Genomic DNA, 12,679 nt, shown 5'->3' on the forward strand with positions numbered 1-12,679 from the left:
CTAGGTCTGTTGGAGGTCTTAGCTTGATGTACCCATGCATCTTGGTGCCTGGGGGCAGTCAGCTGACTCTGTCTTTCTAGGTGGCACTTTTAACAAGGCTGTTGATGGCCTGGCAGGGCATTTGCTAGCCCGTGGCCATTTCCTCATTTAAAACAGGGACCCAACAGCTTTTGGAAGTCAGCGAGTGCCAGCACTTGGCAATTTTGTTTTAGGGCTTTTATCTTTTCCCTGGCACACCTTAAATGCCACAGATGACTCTTTTGCCTGTGGGGTCAGGAGCCTTGCTCTCCAGATACTTAAGTTTTAGTCAGCAAGGTCTGGGGAACAAGAGACGGATTTTCATCCTTATCCTGAATTATTTACTGGTTTTAGGGCAGCCTTACGGAGGCCTGTCAAGAGACAGGTAATAAACCGATCTCTGGCTAGTCAGCCACTCTGGGTGTTGTAGTCCCAGTGTGGCTCTCGGTCAGGAACCGCCTTGGCTCCTGGGGGGTGTGAAAGATTAGTTTGATGAATTTCATCTGTGTGAATCTTAGCCTGCTCCCATACCCGCCTGCGCTCCTCAGGAAGTAATGAAAGGTGAGACTATAAGATTGAGTTATATATTGAAACTGTTTAATAAAGGAAGCAGAATTAGACGTATAAGAACCCAGCTTGCTTTTTATCTGAGAGAATTCTGCTAGAGAGAATGGAACATGAACTTTAACCAGTCCATCCACACCCGCCACCTCTCGCAAAGGGAGAACAGTGGAAGGTTCTGGATGGCTGGAATCAGCCGATTTAGCAGCTCGAGAGCGGGTGGTAGGGGGAGTGAAGTTTGGAGCCAGGGCAGGGCTTTTGGAAGCAGCCACTGCAGAGGAAGAAACAGTTTTAGAAGAGGAAGAGTCTGGAGCGGAAGGAACGGTTGTTCTAGGAGTTGGAGCCGGAGGTCGGATAGGTGGAGGTTCATTAGCAGGGTCTAAAATTAGAGAGTCCGGAGTCAGAGAATCCTCCGGTTTAGGCATAGCTAACATCATATGAGCAGGAGAAAAAGAATCTAGTAGAGATGGTTTAGCACTGAGAAAGAAAAATGTTATCACATAGGGTAACTCTTTCCATTTGCCTGAACGCTCACAGTAATTGGATAGCTCCCGCAAAATATCGGGATCCAAGGAGCCGCTAGGCGGCCATTTTTTGTTATTCTCTAAAGCATACTTTGGCCACTTTTTGAACATAAACAAGTTAGCTTAGAAATCTTTACGTAAGGCATTAAACTGAGAGGTTTTAAAGCTTCAACAAGACATCCTAACGGAGAGGAAGGACTAACAGGGTTGGAAGCCTTGCTTTCCATGTCTGCAGTGGAGGCAGAAAAATAAAAAATAAACGTGATCTGGAGCCAAGGCCCCAGGTGTCCCCAAGGCCAAGGGCGGATACCGGGCACAAGCTGCTCCTTGACCCCTCAGCCACAGAAGCAGGGGCCCCCTCCACGGTGAGGAAAGGATTCCCCAGGAATCCAGACAGTTTGCCCCTTCGTCAAGGAGATGGACGTGCCGGCCTCACGTGGCTCCCAGGACGCACCAACGGTGGTGGCCCCAACACGAGAAATATCTCAGGCTGCAGACGTGGGAGATGGCTAGAAAAGTTAGGCCTGTGATAGGGGCCGACCGTAGCCAATGAAGACCATGGTCGGTGGTTCCCCCGGTCTCAAGAACACGTGTGAGGCGCCGGACAATCAACGGTCATTCTCACAGATTCAGGAAACAGTTTACACTGGCCGAAAAATGGGGGGGACTCACCAATCGAAGAAAGCGGTGTTGGATGCAATTTGGAAGCGATTCAGGCGAATGGAGAGCGGTCTGTCGCGTGTCTAGCAGATTTCCTGGTTCGCGGGCTTCCAGGCGCTTTGCGCCTGGGAGCAACCGCTCGGTTTCAGCACCAAAATGTTAGTTATTTAGCTGCGTTGTGTTCTTACCCTGCAAGGAAACGTCACGAAACACGACAGAATCCACTTATAAGAGTTTATTAGAAATACAGGGATAGAGAGTGCACAGGCCTGTGGGAGAGACACGTGCGACGCGAGATTCTGGTCACGCGAGATGCCTTGGCCGGAACTTGCTAGGCGGAGGTGTCTGGCCTGACTGGAATTGGCTAGGCGGAAGTGTCCACCTGGTAAATGCGACTGGGGGGGGGGGCGTGTTGTGAACCCTTCAGGAGGTATTTCTTACTTTTTTTAATTTTTATTATATTTTATTTTTTCATTGATTTATTTTATTTTATTGAGACAGGGTTTCTCTGTGTAGCTTTGTGCCTTTCCTGGACCTTGCTCTATAGATTAGGCTGGCCTTGAACTCACAAAGATCCGTCTGCCTGTGCCTCCCCAGTGCTGGGATTAAAGGCATGCGCCACATTTTTTTCATTCATTTTATACACCAATCAAAGATCCCTGCTCCTGTCCCCCCAGCCTCCCTTTCCCAAGCCCCCCACTCCCACCCACAAGAAGGCAAGTCCAAGCCATTCCCCCTGCCTCAAGGCTGCACTAGGTGTCCCATCATAGGTAATGGGCTCATGCACCAGAGATGGATTCTGATCCTACCGCCAGGGGGCCTCCCAAGCAGATCAAGCTACAAACCTATCTCGCTATACAAAGGGCCTAGTCCAGTCCCTTGTAGGCTCCACAGACACTGATCCAACTTTCATGAGTTCCCTCTAGTTTGCTGTGGTTGTCCCTGCATGTTTCCCTGTCATGATCCTGATGCACTTGCTCATAGAATCCTTCTTTTCTCTCTTTTACTGGACTCTTGGAGCTCTGTCTAGTGACTGGTTGTGGATCTATGCATCTACTTCAGTCAGTCAATGGAGAAAAGTTCTGTGATGACAGTTAGGGTAGTTCAGTTCAGGCACCCTCTCCATTATTGCTAGTAGTTCAGGCTGGGGTCATCCTTGGGGATTCCTGACAACTTTAATTCTTTGTTTTTCAGAGACAAAGTCATGAAAAATTTATTCTTTCTAACCTGTGTAAGCTAGTGAATGGTTGTAAGACATGACCACAGAGGAAGCCACTGAGAGCTACACATGCACACTAAACTTGACCCTCAGGGGTCCTGGTATGTTTTAGGTGGATATAGTGATATGAAGTTTTGCTTTTTATTTATTTATTTTTTAGTTAAGCATTTTTTATTCATTCCACATACCAAGGACAGATCCTGCCATCATCCCTCCTCCCACACACCCCCAGTCTTCTCCCCCAGCCCACCTCCCATCCCCTCCTTCAAAAAGGTATGGCCTCCCATGGGGTGACAGCAAAGACCCAAAGACCAGCACATTCAGCTGAGGTAGGTCCAAGCCCCTCCACCTGCATCAAGTTTGTGCAAGGTGTCTCACCATAGGCACTGGGCTCCAAAAAGCCAGTTCATGCACCAGGGATAGATCTTATTCCCATGGTCAGGGAACCCTCAAACAGACCAAGCTACACAACTGTCTCACTCATTCAGAAGGCCCAGTCCCATCCCATGCAGGCTCTATAGCTGATGGTCCAAATTTCATGAGTTCTCCCTAGCTTGGTTGGGTTGCCTCTGTAAGTTTCCCCATCATGGTCTTGATGTGCCTTACTAACAGATTCTCTTTTCTCTCTCTTCCAGTGGACTTCCTTCCAGAGATCATCCTGGTGCTTGGCCATGGCTCTGTGCATCTGTTTCCATCAGTTACTTATTAATGCTCTATGATGACAGTGAGGGCATTCACCAATCTGATTACTGGGGCAGGCCAGCTCAGGCACCCCTACCATTGCTAGAAGTGTAAGCTGGGGTCATTCCTGTGGAATCCTGGGAACTTTCCTCCCACCAGGTTTTTCTCTATCCCCATGATGTCTTCCTCTATCAAGATATCTGTCTCATTGCTCTCCCATTCTGCCCCTGTTCCAGCTCAACCATCCCATTCCCCTATGCTCCCATCCCCCATTCCCTGCCCTCTATTGCCCTCCTCACCCCCAGTTTACTCAGGAGATCTCATCTATTTCCCCTTTGCAGGACAATCCATGCATCCTTCTTTGTGTCCTCCTTGTTAGCTAGCTTCTCTGGAGTTGTGGGTTGTAGTCTGATTATCCTTTGCTTTATATCTAGTATTCACTAATGAGTAAGTACATATCATGTTGGTCTCACTGTGTCTGGGTTACCTCACTCAGGATGATATTTTCTAGCTCTATACATTTGCCTGAAAATTTCATGATGTCATTGTTTTTAACTGCTGAGTAGTACTCCATTGTGTATATGTACCACATTTTCTTTATCCATTCTTTGGTTGAGGAGCATCTAGGTTATTTCTGGGTTCTGGCTATTATGAATAATGGTGCTATGAGTGTAGTTGAGCAAGTGTCCTTGTGGTATGGTAAAGCATTCCTTGGGTATATGCCCAAGAGTGGTATTGCTGGGTCTTAAGTTAGATTGATTCCCAATTTTCTGAGAAACTGCCATACTGATTTCAAAACTGTATAAGTTTGCATTCCCACCAACAGTGGAGGAGTGTTCCTCTTGCTCCACATCCTCTGCAAGGTAAGTTTGTGGTCTTAGCCATTCTGACGGATGTTAGATGGTTTCTCAGAGTTGTTTTGATTTGAATTACCCCAATGACCAAGGACATGGAGCAATTCCTTAAATGTCATTTGGCCATTGAGATTCTTCTGTTGAGAATTCTCTGTTTATCTCTGTAACCCCCAAAGTTTTTAATTGGATTGTTTGGTATTTTGATGTCTAGTTTCTTGAGTTCTTTATATATTTTGGAGATCAGCCCTTTGTCAGATGTGGGGTTGGTGAAGATCTTTTCCCATTCTATAGGCTGCATTTTGACTTATTAACCATATCCTTTGTCTTACAAAAGCTTTTCAGTTTCATGAGGTCCCATTTATTAACTGTTGATCTTAGTGCCTGTGATATTGGTGTTCTGTTCAGAAAGTTGTCTTCTGTGCCAGTGTGTTGGAGGCTATTCCCCATTTTCTCTGCTATTAGGTTCAGTGTAATTTGATTTATGTTGAGGCCTTTGATCCACTTAGACTTGATTTTTTGTGCACGGCAATAGATATGGATCTATGTGCTATCTTCTACATGTTGACTTCCAGTTATACCAGCGCCGTTTGTGGAAAATGCTTTCTTTTTTCATTATAAGGTCTTGACTTCTTTGTAAAACAACAAGTGTTCATAGGTGTGTAGATTAATGTCAGGTCTTCATTCAATTCCATTGGTCCACATGTCAATTTTTATGCCAATACCAGGCTGTTTTTATTACTAGAGTTCTATAGTAGAGCTTAAGGTCAGAGATAGTGATGTCTTCAGAGGCTGCTTTATTGTTCAGGATTGTTTTGGCAATCCTGGGTTTTTTGTTTTTCTATATGAAATTAAATACTGTTCTTTTGAAGTCTGTGAAGGATTGTATTGGGATTTCAATGAATCTCTAGATTGATTTTTGTAAGATTGCCATTTTTATTATATTGATTCTACCTATCCATGAGCATGGGAAACCTTTTCATTTTCTGATACCTCCTTCAATTTCTTTCTTCAAAGACTTAAAGTTCTTGTCACACATGTTTTTCACTTGCTTACTTAAAGTTACCACAAGGTATTTTATATAATTTATGGCTATTGTGAAGAGTGAATGTTTCTCTGATTTCTTTCTCTGCCTATTTATCATTTGTATATTGGATAGCTGCTGATTTTTTTTTTTGAGTTAATCTTGTATCCCACCACATTGTTGGAGGTGTTTATCAGCTGTAGACTATCATATCATCTGCAAATAGGAAAAGTTTGACTTCTTCCTTTCAATTTGTATCCCTTTGATCTCCTTTTGTTGTCTTATTGCTCTAGCTAGAACTTCAAGTACTATATTGAATAGATATGGGGAAAGTGGACAGCCTTGTCTTGTTTCTGATTTTGGTGGAATTGCTTCGAGTTTCTCTCCATTTAATTTGATGTTGGCTATCAGCTTGCTATAAATTGCCTTTATTGTGTTTAGGTTTGTTCCTTGTATTCCTGATTTCTCCAAGACCTTTATCATGAAGGGGTATTGGATTTTGTCAAAGGCTTTTTCAGCATCTAGTGAGAAGATCATGTGTTTATTTTCTTTCAGTTTGTTTACATGGTGTACTACATTGATAGATTTTTGTAGGTTGAGCCATCCATGTACCTCTGGGATGAAGTCTACTTGATCATGGTGCCTGACTTTTTTTATGTATTCTTGGATTCGGTTTGCCAGTATTTTATTGAGTATTTTTGTATCCATGTTCATGAGGGAGATTGGTCTGTAATTCTCTTTCTTTGTTGTATCTTTGTGTGATTTGGGTATCAGGGTAATTGTAGCCCCAGAAAAAGAATTTGGCAGTGTTCTGTCTGTTGCCATTGTGTGGAATAGTTTGATGAGTATTGGTATTAGCTCTTAACTGAAACCATCTGGACCTGGGCTTTTTTTTGGGGGGGTGGGGGTGGGAGACTTTTAATGACTGTTTCTATTTCCTTATGGGTTATAGGTATATTTATGTTGTTTATCAGATCTTTAATTTTGGTATGTGATACCTATCCAGAAAATTGTCCACTTCTTTTTGATTTTGCAATTTTATATAGTACTGGTTTTTTGAAGTATGATCTGATGTTTCTCGGGATTTCCTCATTGTCTGTTGTTATGTCTCCCTTTTCATTTCTGATTTTGTTAATTTGGATGCTCTCTCTCTGCCTTATGGTTAGTTTGGATTAGGGTTTGTCTATCTTGTTCATTTTCTCAAAAAAAAAAAAAAACCAACAACTCTTTCTTTCATTGACTCTTTGTATTGTTCCCTTTGTTTCTATTTTATTGATTTCACCCTCAATTTGATTATTTCCTGATGCCTATTCCTCCTGGGTAAATTCGCTTCTTTTTTTTCTAGAGCTTTCATGTGTTCTGTTAAATCACTAATGTGAGATTTCTCCGACTTCTTTATGTGGGCGTTTAGTGCTATGAATTTATTTAATTTTTTTTCTTTATTTCTTCCTTGACCTGTTGGTAATTCAGTTTCCATGAGATTGTAGGATTTCTGTAATATTTTTGTTGTTGAAATCTAACTTCGAGCCATGGTGGTCTAAAATTGTATACCTAATTTACTTTTTATCATAACTAAGAAAAAACTACAAGTTTAATTATTTAGACTTAAACACCCTCAAAGACCCAAGAAGGGTGTAATGTTACCTAACAACAGGGACATCTTGCCTGGACAGTGACCCAAAGTAACTCTGTAGTGTTGGGGCATCCATGTTTGGCCTTCTGGCCTAATATATCTGACAGACATTTCTGAGAAGCAGGGAATTTTGAATGACTGTTCTACCTTGTCTTGGCAAAGTTTGGAAGTCACTCTTTTTTGTGTTTTGCTTGTCCAGTTTGGACAGTATACTGTCAGCAATTGAGGCAAAGGCAATTTCTTTTCCCAAATGGCTAGCTACTGACATAAAGAAAATAAACTCCATATGGAGTTTCTTTGATGCCTATTATCCTTTTTTGAAGCAAATTGGTGTTGTCAAGAGAAGTCATGTCTCACTGTCATGAAAAACCTTACGTTATTAAACATATTAAATGCCATATTCTGTAGGTCTTTGAAGTGTTTTAAGACAATCTATCTAAATATATTTTTTTAACCTTGAAAGCTTACCTAATATGACTATAAGTTTGATTATTATAGATGATTATTGATCTGTATTTCTTAATTATAAATTATATATTTAAATGAGCTAATAAACACAATACCCCAAATAAGAGTAAAAACATACATACAGCAAAAATTTACCTTAAATTGGTATCAATAAACCAAAATCCATACCAATGTAAAACATTTTGAGATTGATTGTTGTTTTTGAATTAATGTAGATTCAATAATCTATCCTTTTTTCCTATTATTCCTGTCATATCCCCCTTTATTTCTTTAGAAAGAGATCCTTGAATTTAACTCTTTTATTTATCACTTTTATTGACTATGACCAATACAAACTTTTAAACAATCCAACTAAACAATGACAAACATTCATAATCTATTAAATAACTAAAACCCATCCATACTCCGTCTCTTGGGAATGTGGGTTTCATTCTTTAGACTACCTCTTGTTGTTTGGGGGTGCAGGAATCTCTGGGGGAATCTTGAGAAAATCAGGATGATGACTGAGTTTTGGTTGGAGAAGTCTGTGAGGCTGAAACATCTCAGTCAGCAGTTGAAGCTGTTCTGGATGCAGAACTCTGAAGAAACTGCAACAGAGATGCTCTGAGATGTTGGATCATTTGGGCCATCCTTTTTTATTGGTATCTGTTCTCATTGTTCTGAAAATACATAAACTTTTAAAGGTAGCATGCATATTTGTTTAAATACAAGTATAGATTGTGTTTTATTTTATGTTTGATCAGGTAAAATATGTGTTACATGTTTTGTAGTTTTTTAAAGTTTATTTCTTTATGTCTATAGCCAGGATTTTCAGGGGGCTTTCTCCAATAAAACCTGATTCATATTAACTTTGAATGAATCCACAACCTCTCATTTCCTGTGGAAGTAAAAACATAACTTCTACCCCAAAGCAACATATCTTTTGACTTTCATTTTGAAGTCAAGGTATTTTTTAAATATATAGGTTTGTTTAATCTAACAGCTTTCATAATTCAATATCTCTTAGCAGCTATGGCTCTTTCATCAGCAATCAGAAAATTTAAAGACAACATAATAACCTACAGAGTCCAGACTCACCATGCATTTTTCATCTTTACATGGCTTTTTAAAATTTTTACTTTATTCCTTTTTTAAGGACTTTATTATTTTTAAACTATTTTCTATGATTATTTATACCTTCTCTTTCTCTACTAAGCCTATATATATTTTTAAACATACTGTAACTCATTTAAAGATTTTTTTTTACATCTTGATATTGCTTTCTGATTACATGAGATAATTTTTAAAGTGTTATGTCAGCTGACAGCATTGTTTAGCTTAGTGTATGGCTGCAGTGAGTGGCAGTTGGCAGCTGGCTCCATCCCACAGGAAGCTGCTGGGAGACACTTCTCTGTACTGTGGCTGGCATTTGAGACATGAGACTAGAACATCATGTATTTAGAACCTTTTTAAAAAAAGATTTCTCAGTTCTTATACAGATACAGGTACCAGCTATTTGTGTGGCATATGTAGGTGGAGTTTTTCTGTGTCCCTGCAGTCATTTCCAAATAACCACAGAGAAATTTGTTATTAATTATGAATGCTCAGCTGATATCTTTGGTTTGTCTCCAGTCAGCTCTTACAACTTAAAATAAGCCATTTTTATGAATCTATGTGCTGCCCTGAGGCTCATGATCTGATCTATGGACTTCCCATGTTGCTTCTTCCATATCTGGCTCATGACTCCTCAGACGCCACCCTTCTTATTCCCAGCATTCTCTCTGAACCAAAAAATCCTGTCAAGCTATCAGCCAATCAGCTTTTTATTAACAATGAGAGCAACACATGTTTACAATATAAAAAGATTGTTCCACAACAGACATCAGATCTGATAACTCCAATCTCTAGAATCTACTTTCCCCTGCCCTCACCTCAGTACATCCAAAGCAGAGTAGATAATGCTCCTCCTAGCCAAGCCAGAGATCATCTCTGGTTGTTCTCCCCTTTTGAGAGGTACCTCCAAATGAATCCTACCACCTCAGGTAGAGGGAGAGACCACCAGACCTTTTTATTCTGTTTCCTTTACAACAAGTGGCTTGTATAACTCAAAGACATAGAGCCCTCCTTTTTCTGAAAAACAAAATAAAACAAAGCAGGCTGTTATCATTTTGTTGCAAACTGTTTTCATTACTCATCAGCCAACATGGGCTGGATGCAAACAATTCCTAGGCACCCTTGTCACAACCGAGGAAAGGGATTAGGTCTTAAGCGAAGCTCCCAAAGTCATATCATGGTCTGGAGCAACAGGGGAAGGGACTGAAACAAGAAGCTGGCAGAAACTGCCTTATTTGACCAAACTGGGCCCCTAACACAGACTAAGTAAGAGAGTACTAGACCTTTGCCAACCCTACTGACTGGAATGAAAGCACCACCTAGGAAGCCAACTAACTTACCTCTTAAAGGTGTTAAAAGTGTTAGAAGTTATTCAGTGGAATCAAGAGTTTCCTGCTGGGTTTCTGGACTTCCTTCACAAGGCTTATAGGGAATTTATTTCCTTTGACCCCTATGCTCCAAAAAAACAGCAGGCTGTTAACATTGCCTTTATGACCCTGTTGCCCATATGTGTTCATACAAAGTTGCAGAAGTTAGAGAGGTTTGAAGAAATGAAGGCCATGGTTGCTGGAAATAGCTCAAAAGACTTTAAACAAAAGAGACTCAGAGGGAAAAAAAAGGACAAGGAGACCAGCTTGAGTAATGATAGCTACTTTTTAAGCAGGGGAGAATAGGGACCAAAAGTACCCCAGGCTGTCAACTCAGCCTCAGGCCAACTCAGTGTTGGGCCAAGCTAAACAAAGACTGATGTGCTTATCACAAGTAAAGGGAACACTGGAAAAAGGAATATCCACAGTGTTAGGTAGGAAAGAGAAGAAAAATATCTTCAAGCTAACAGTTACAGATTTTATCCTTTTCAAGACTTGAGAAAGGTTAATAAGAGGGTGGTGATTACACATGCAACTTAGAAAATTATCTATACCCTGCTCAGCTTATTAAAGCTGGACAAAATCATGTAAACAGTCTTAGATATAAAGGATGTCCTTTTCTCCCTGACTCTGGCTATGTAAGTCAGCCCATGTTTGTCTTTCAGTGGATAGACCCTGAGGCATGATTCAGTGGCCAACTGACCTGGACCCAACTCCTCCACACTGTTTGATGAAGCTCTTACTATAGATCTGCTTAAGTACAGTGAAGTGTACCTGAATGTCACCCTCTTGCTGTCCATGTGGATGATCTTTCCATTGCCACACATACTCTGTAAGAATATCAAAAAGCCCCTGAAGACTACTTGACAGTCTTGTAACACTCTTGAGCCATGCATTAATAGTCAGGTGAGAGAATTCTTGTGAATGATTGGATATCACAAATTGTGGATACCCAACTTGCAGAAATAGCTAAACTGTTACTGGTCTAGTTGTATGCACAAGCCTAGGAGAGCAGAGCCTAAACATTAGGCATACTAAAGTCTCACAGAAGAGCCAACTTTATTCACAACATCAGACTTATACTCTGAGGGTTAAGCAAAGTCATATGAGAAAAGTTTATATAAGTTCAAGCTGTATACAGTCACAAGTGCAAGGAGTGCTTTAAAACACTTTTGAATAACAAAAGTAAGCATCAATGAGTTATCTCAAGCAAATCCACTCCTATTTACATTTGAGAGGAGCAAGAAAGCACATTCTAAAAACAAAACTATGTTTAGATGGAACAGAAGTTTACATGACTATTGTCTTTTTTTCCTTGGAATTTTCTTACCAGCTCTTGGAATTTGCCTCACTTCATTCCATTCTTAGACCGTGTTTCAACAATAAACTATTCCACCAGAGTCTGAAATAAAGGAAGAGAACATTACTTACCACCTAATAGTCTTAGCTATTGCTATCGATCTTCTCATAGGAGCTGGGATTATAGGCTCTGCTGCATTAGGGATCTCAGCACTAGCTCTTTAGGGTCAGAATTTCAGATCTCTGAAGGCTAGAGAGGACCAGGACCTATAGAACCTCAAAGATTCTGTTGGACAACTTGGAAAGCAAGTGGATTCACTACTAGGAATGGTCTTATAAAAACTGCAGGGAAATATATCTGTTATTTTTGAAGTGGGGAGATCTCTGTATGGCCTTAAATAAAAAATGTTCTTTGTATGCCAATAACTCAGGAGTTAAGGGTTTAGACATAGTTCAAAAGATTATGGACAAGAGATCAAAAGAATGGATTGAAGCTTTCAACTGGTATCTGTCTGTTTACTTTTGATCCCTATGACTCACCAGCTTCCTATCTGCAATAGCAGAACCCCTCTTTTTGTTGCTTCTGGGTATTGGCATAGACCCTTGTAATATAAATTGACTAATTATGCATATAAAAAGGAAAGTTAACACAGTTAAAAAATGAACTTTATAAACCCAATAGGCCCAATATCAACCTTTAAGCCAACATGAGTATGGATCAATGGAGCCAGAGCCAGTAGAGAATGTAGTAGCTAAAATGGTTCCATCTTGACCAATTCAACCATTTTAAATGCCTGGAACTGGAATAGTTAGGTTGGCCCTGAACCTAAATTGTTCAGGTTTCTTCACAGCCTGACAAGAAAAGAAGAAGAAGAAGAAGAAGAAGAAGAAGAAGAAGAAGAAGAAGAAGAGGAGGAGGAGGAGGAGGAGGAGGAGGAGGAGGAGGAGGAGGAGGAGGAGGAGAAATATTTATCTTGAATAGGTTTAGTTATCCATTCATAGAAGGGATATGTCAACTTTCACTCCTGTCATCCAGTCAACCTAAGGAAAGCTGGGTGGAAGGAGACCAAAAAGGCCACATGAATTTCATAGGAAAGGCTCAGAGTCCCTGAAAGTGTGAGCCAGATTATGGTTTGTGATAGGACAATCTTTTTGTACACTGTGAAGATGTGGCTCTACCAAGGCACCTTCTGATTAGTTTAATAAAGAGCTGAACATCCAGTGGCTAGGCCAGAGAGCATAGGCAGGACTTCTGGCAGAGATAGGAACTCTGGGAAGAAGC

The sequence above is a fragment of the Peromyscus leucopus genome, chromosome 2 (genome assembly GCF_004664715.2).
Source record: "Peromyscus leucopus breed LL Stock chromosome 2, UCI_PerLeu_2.1, whole genome shotgun sequence".
Lineage (NCBI taxonomy): Eukaryota > Metazoa > Chordata > Mammalia > Rodentia > Cricetidae > Peromyscus > Peromyscus leucopus.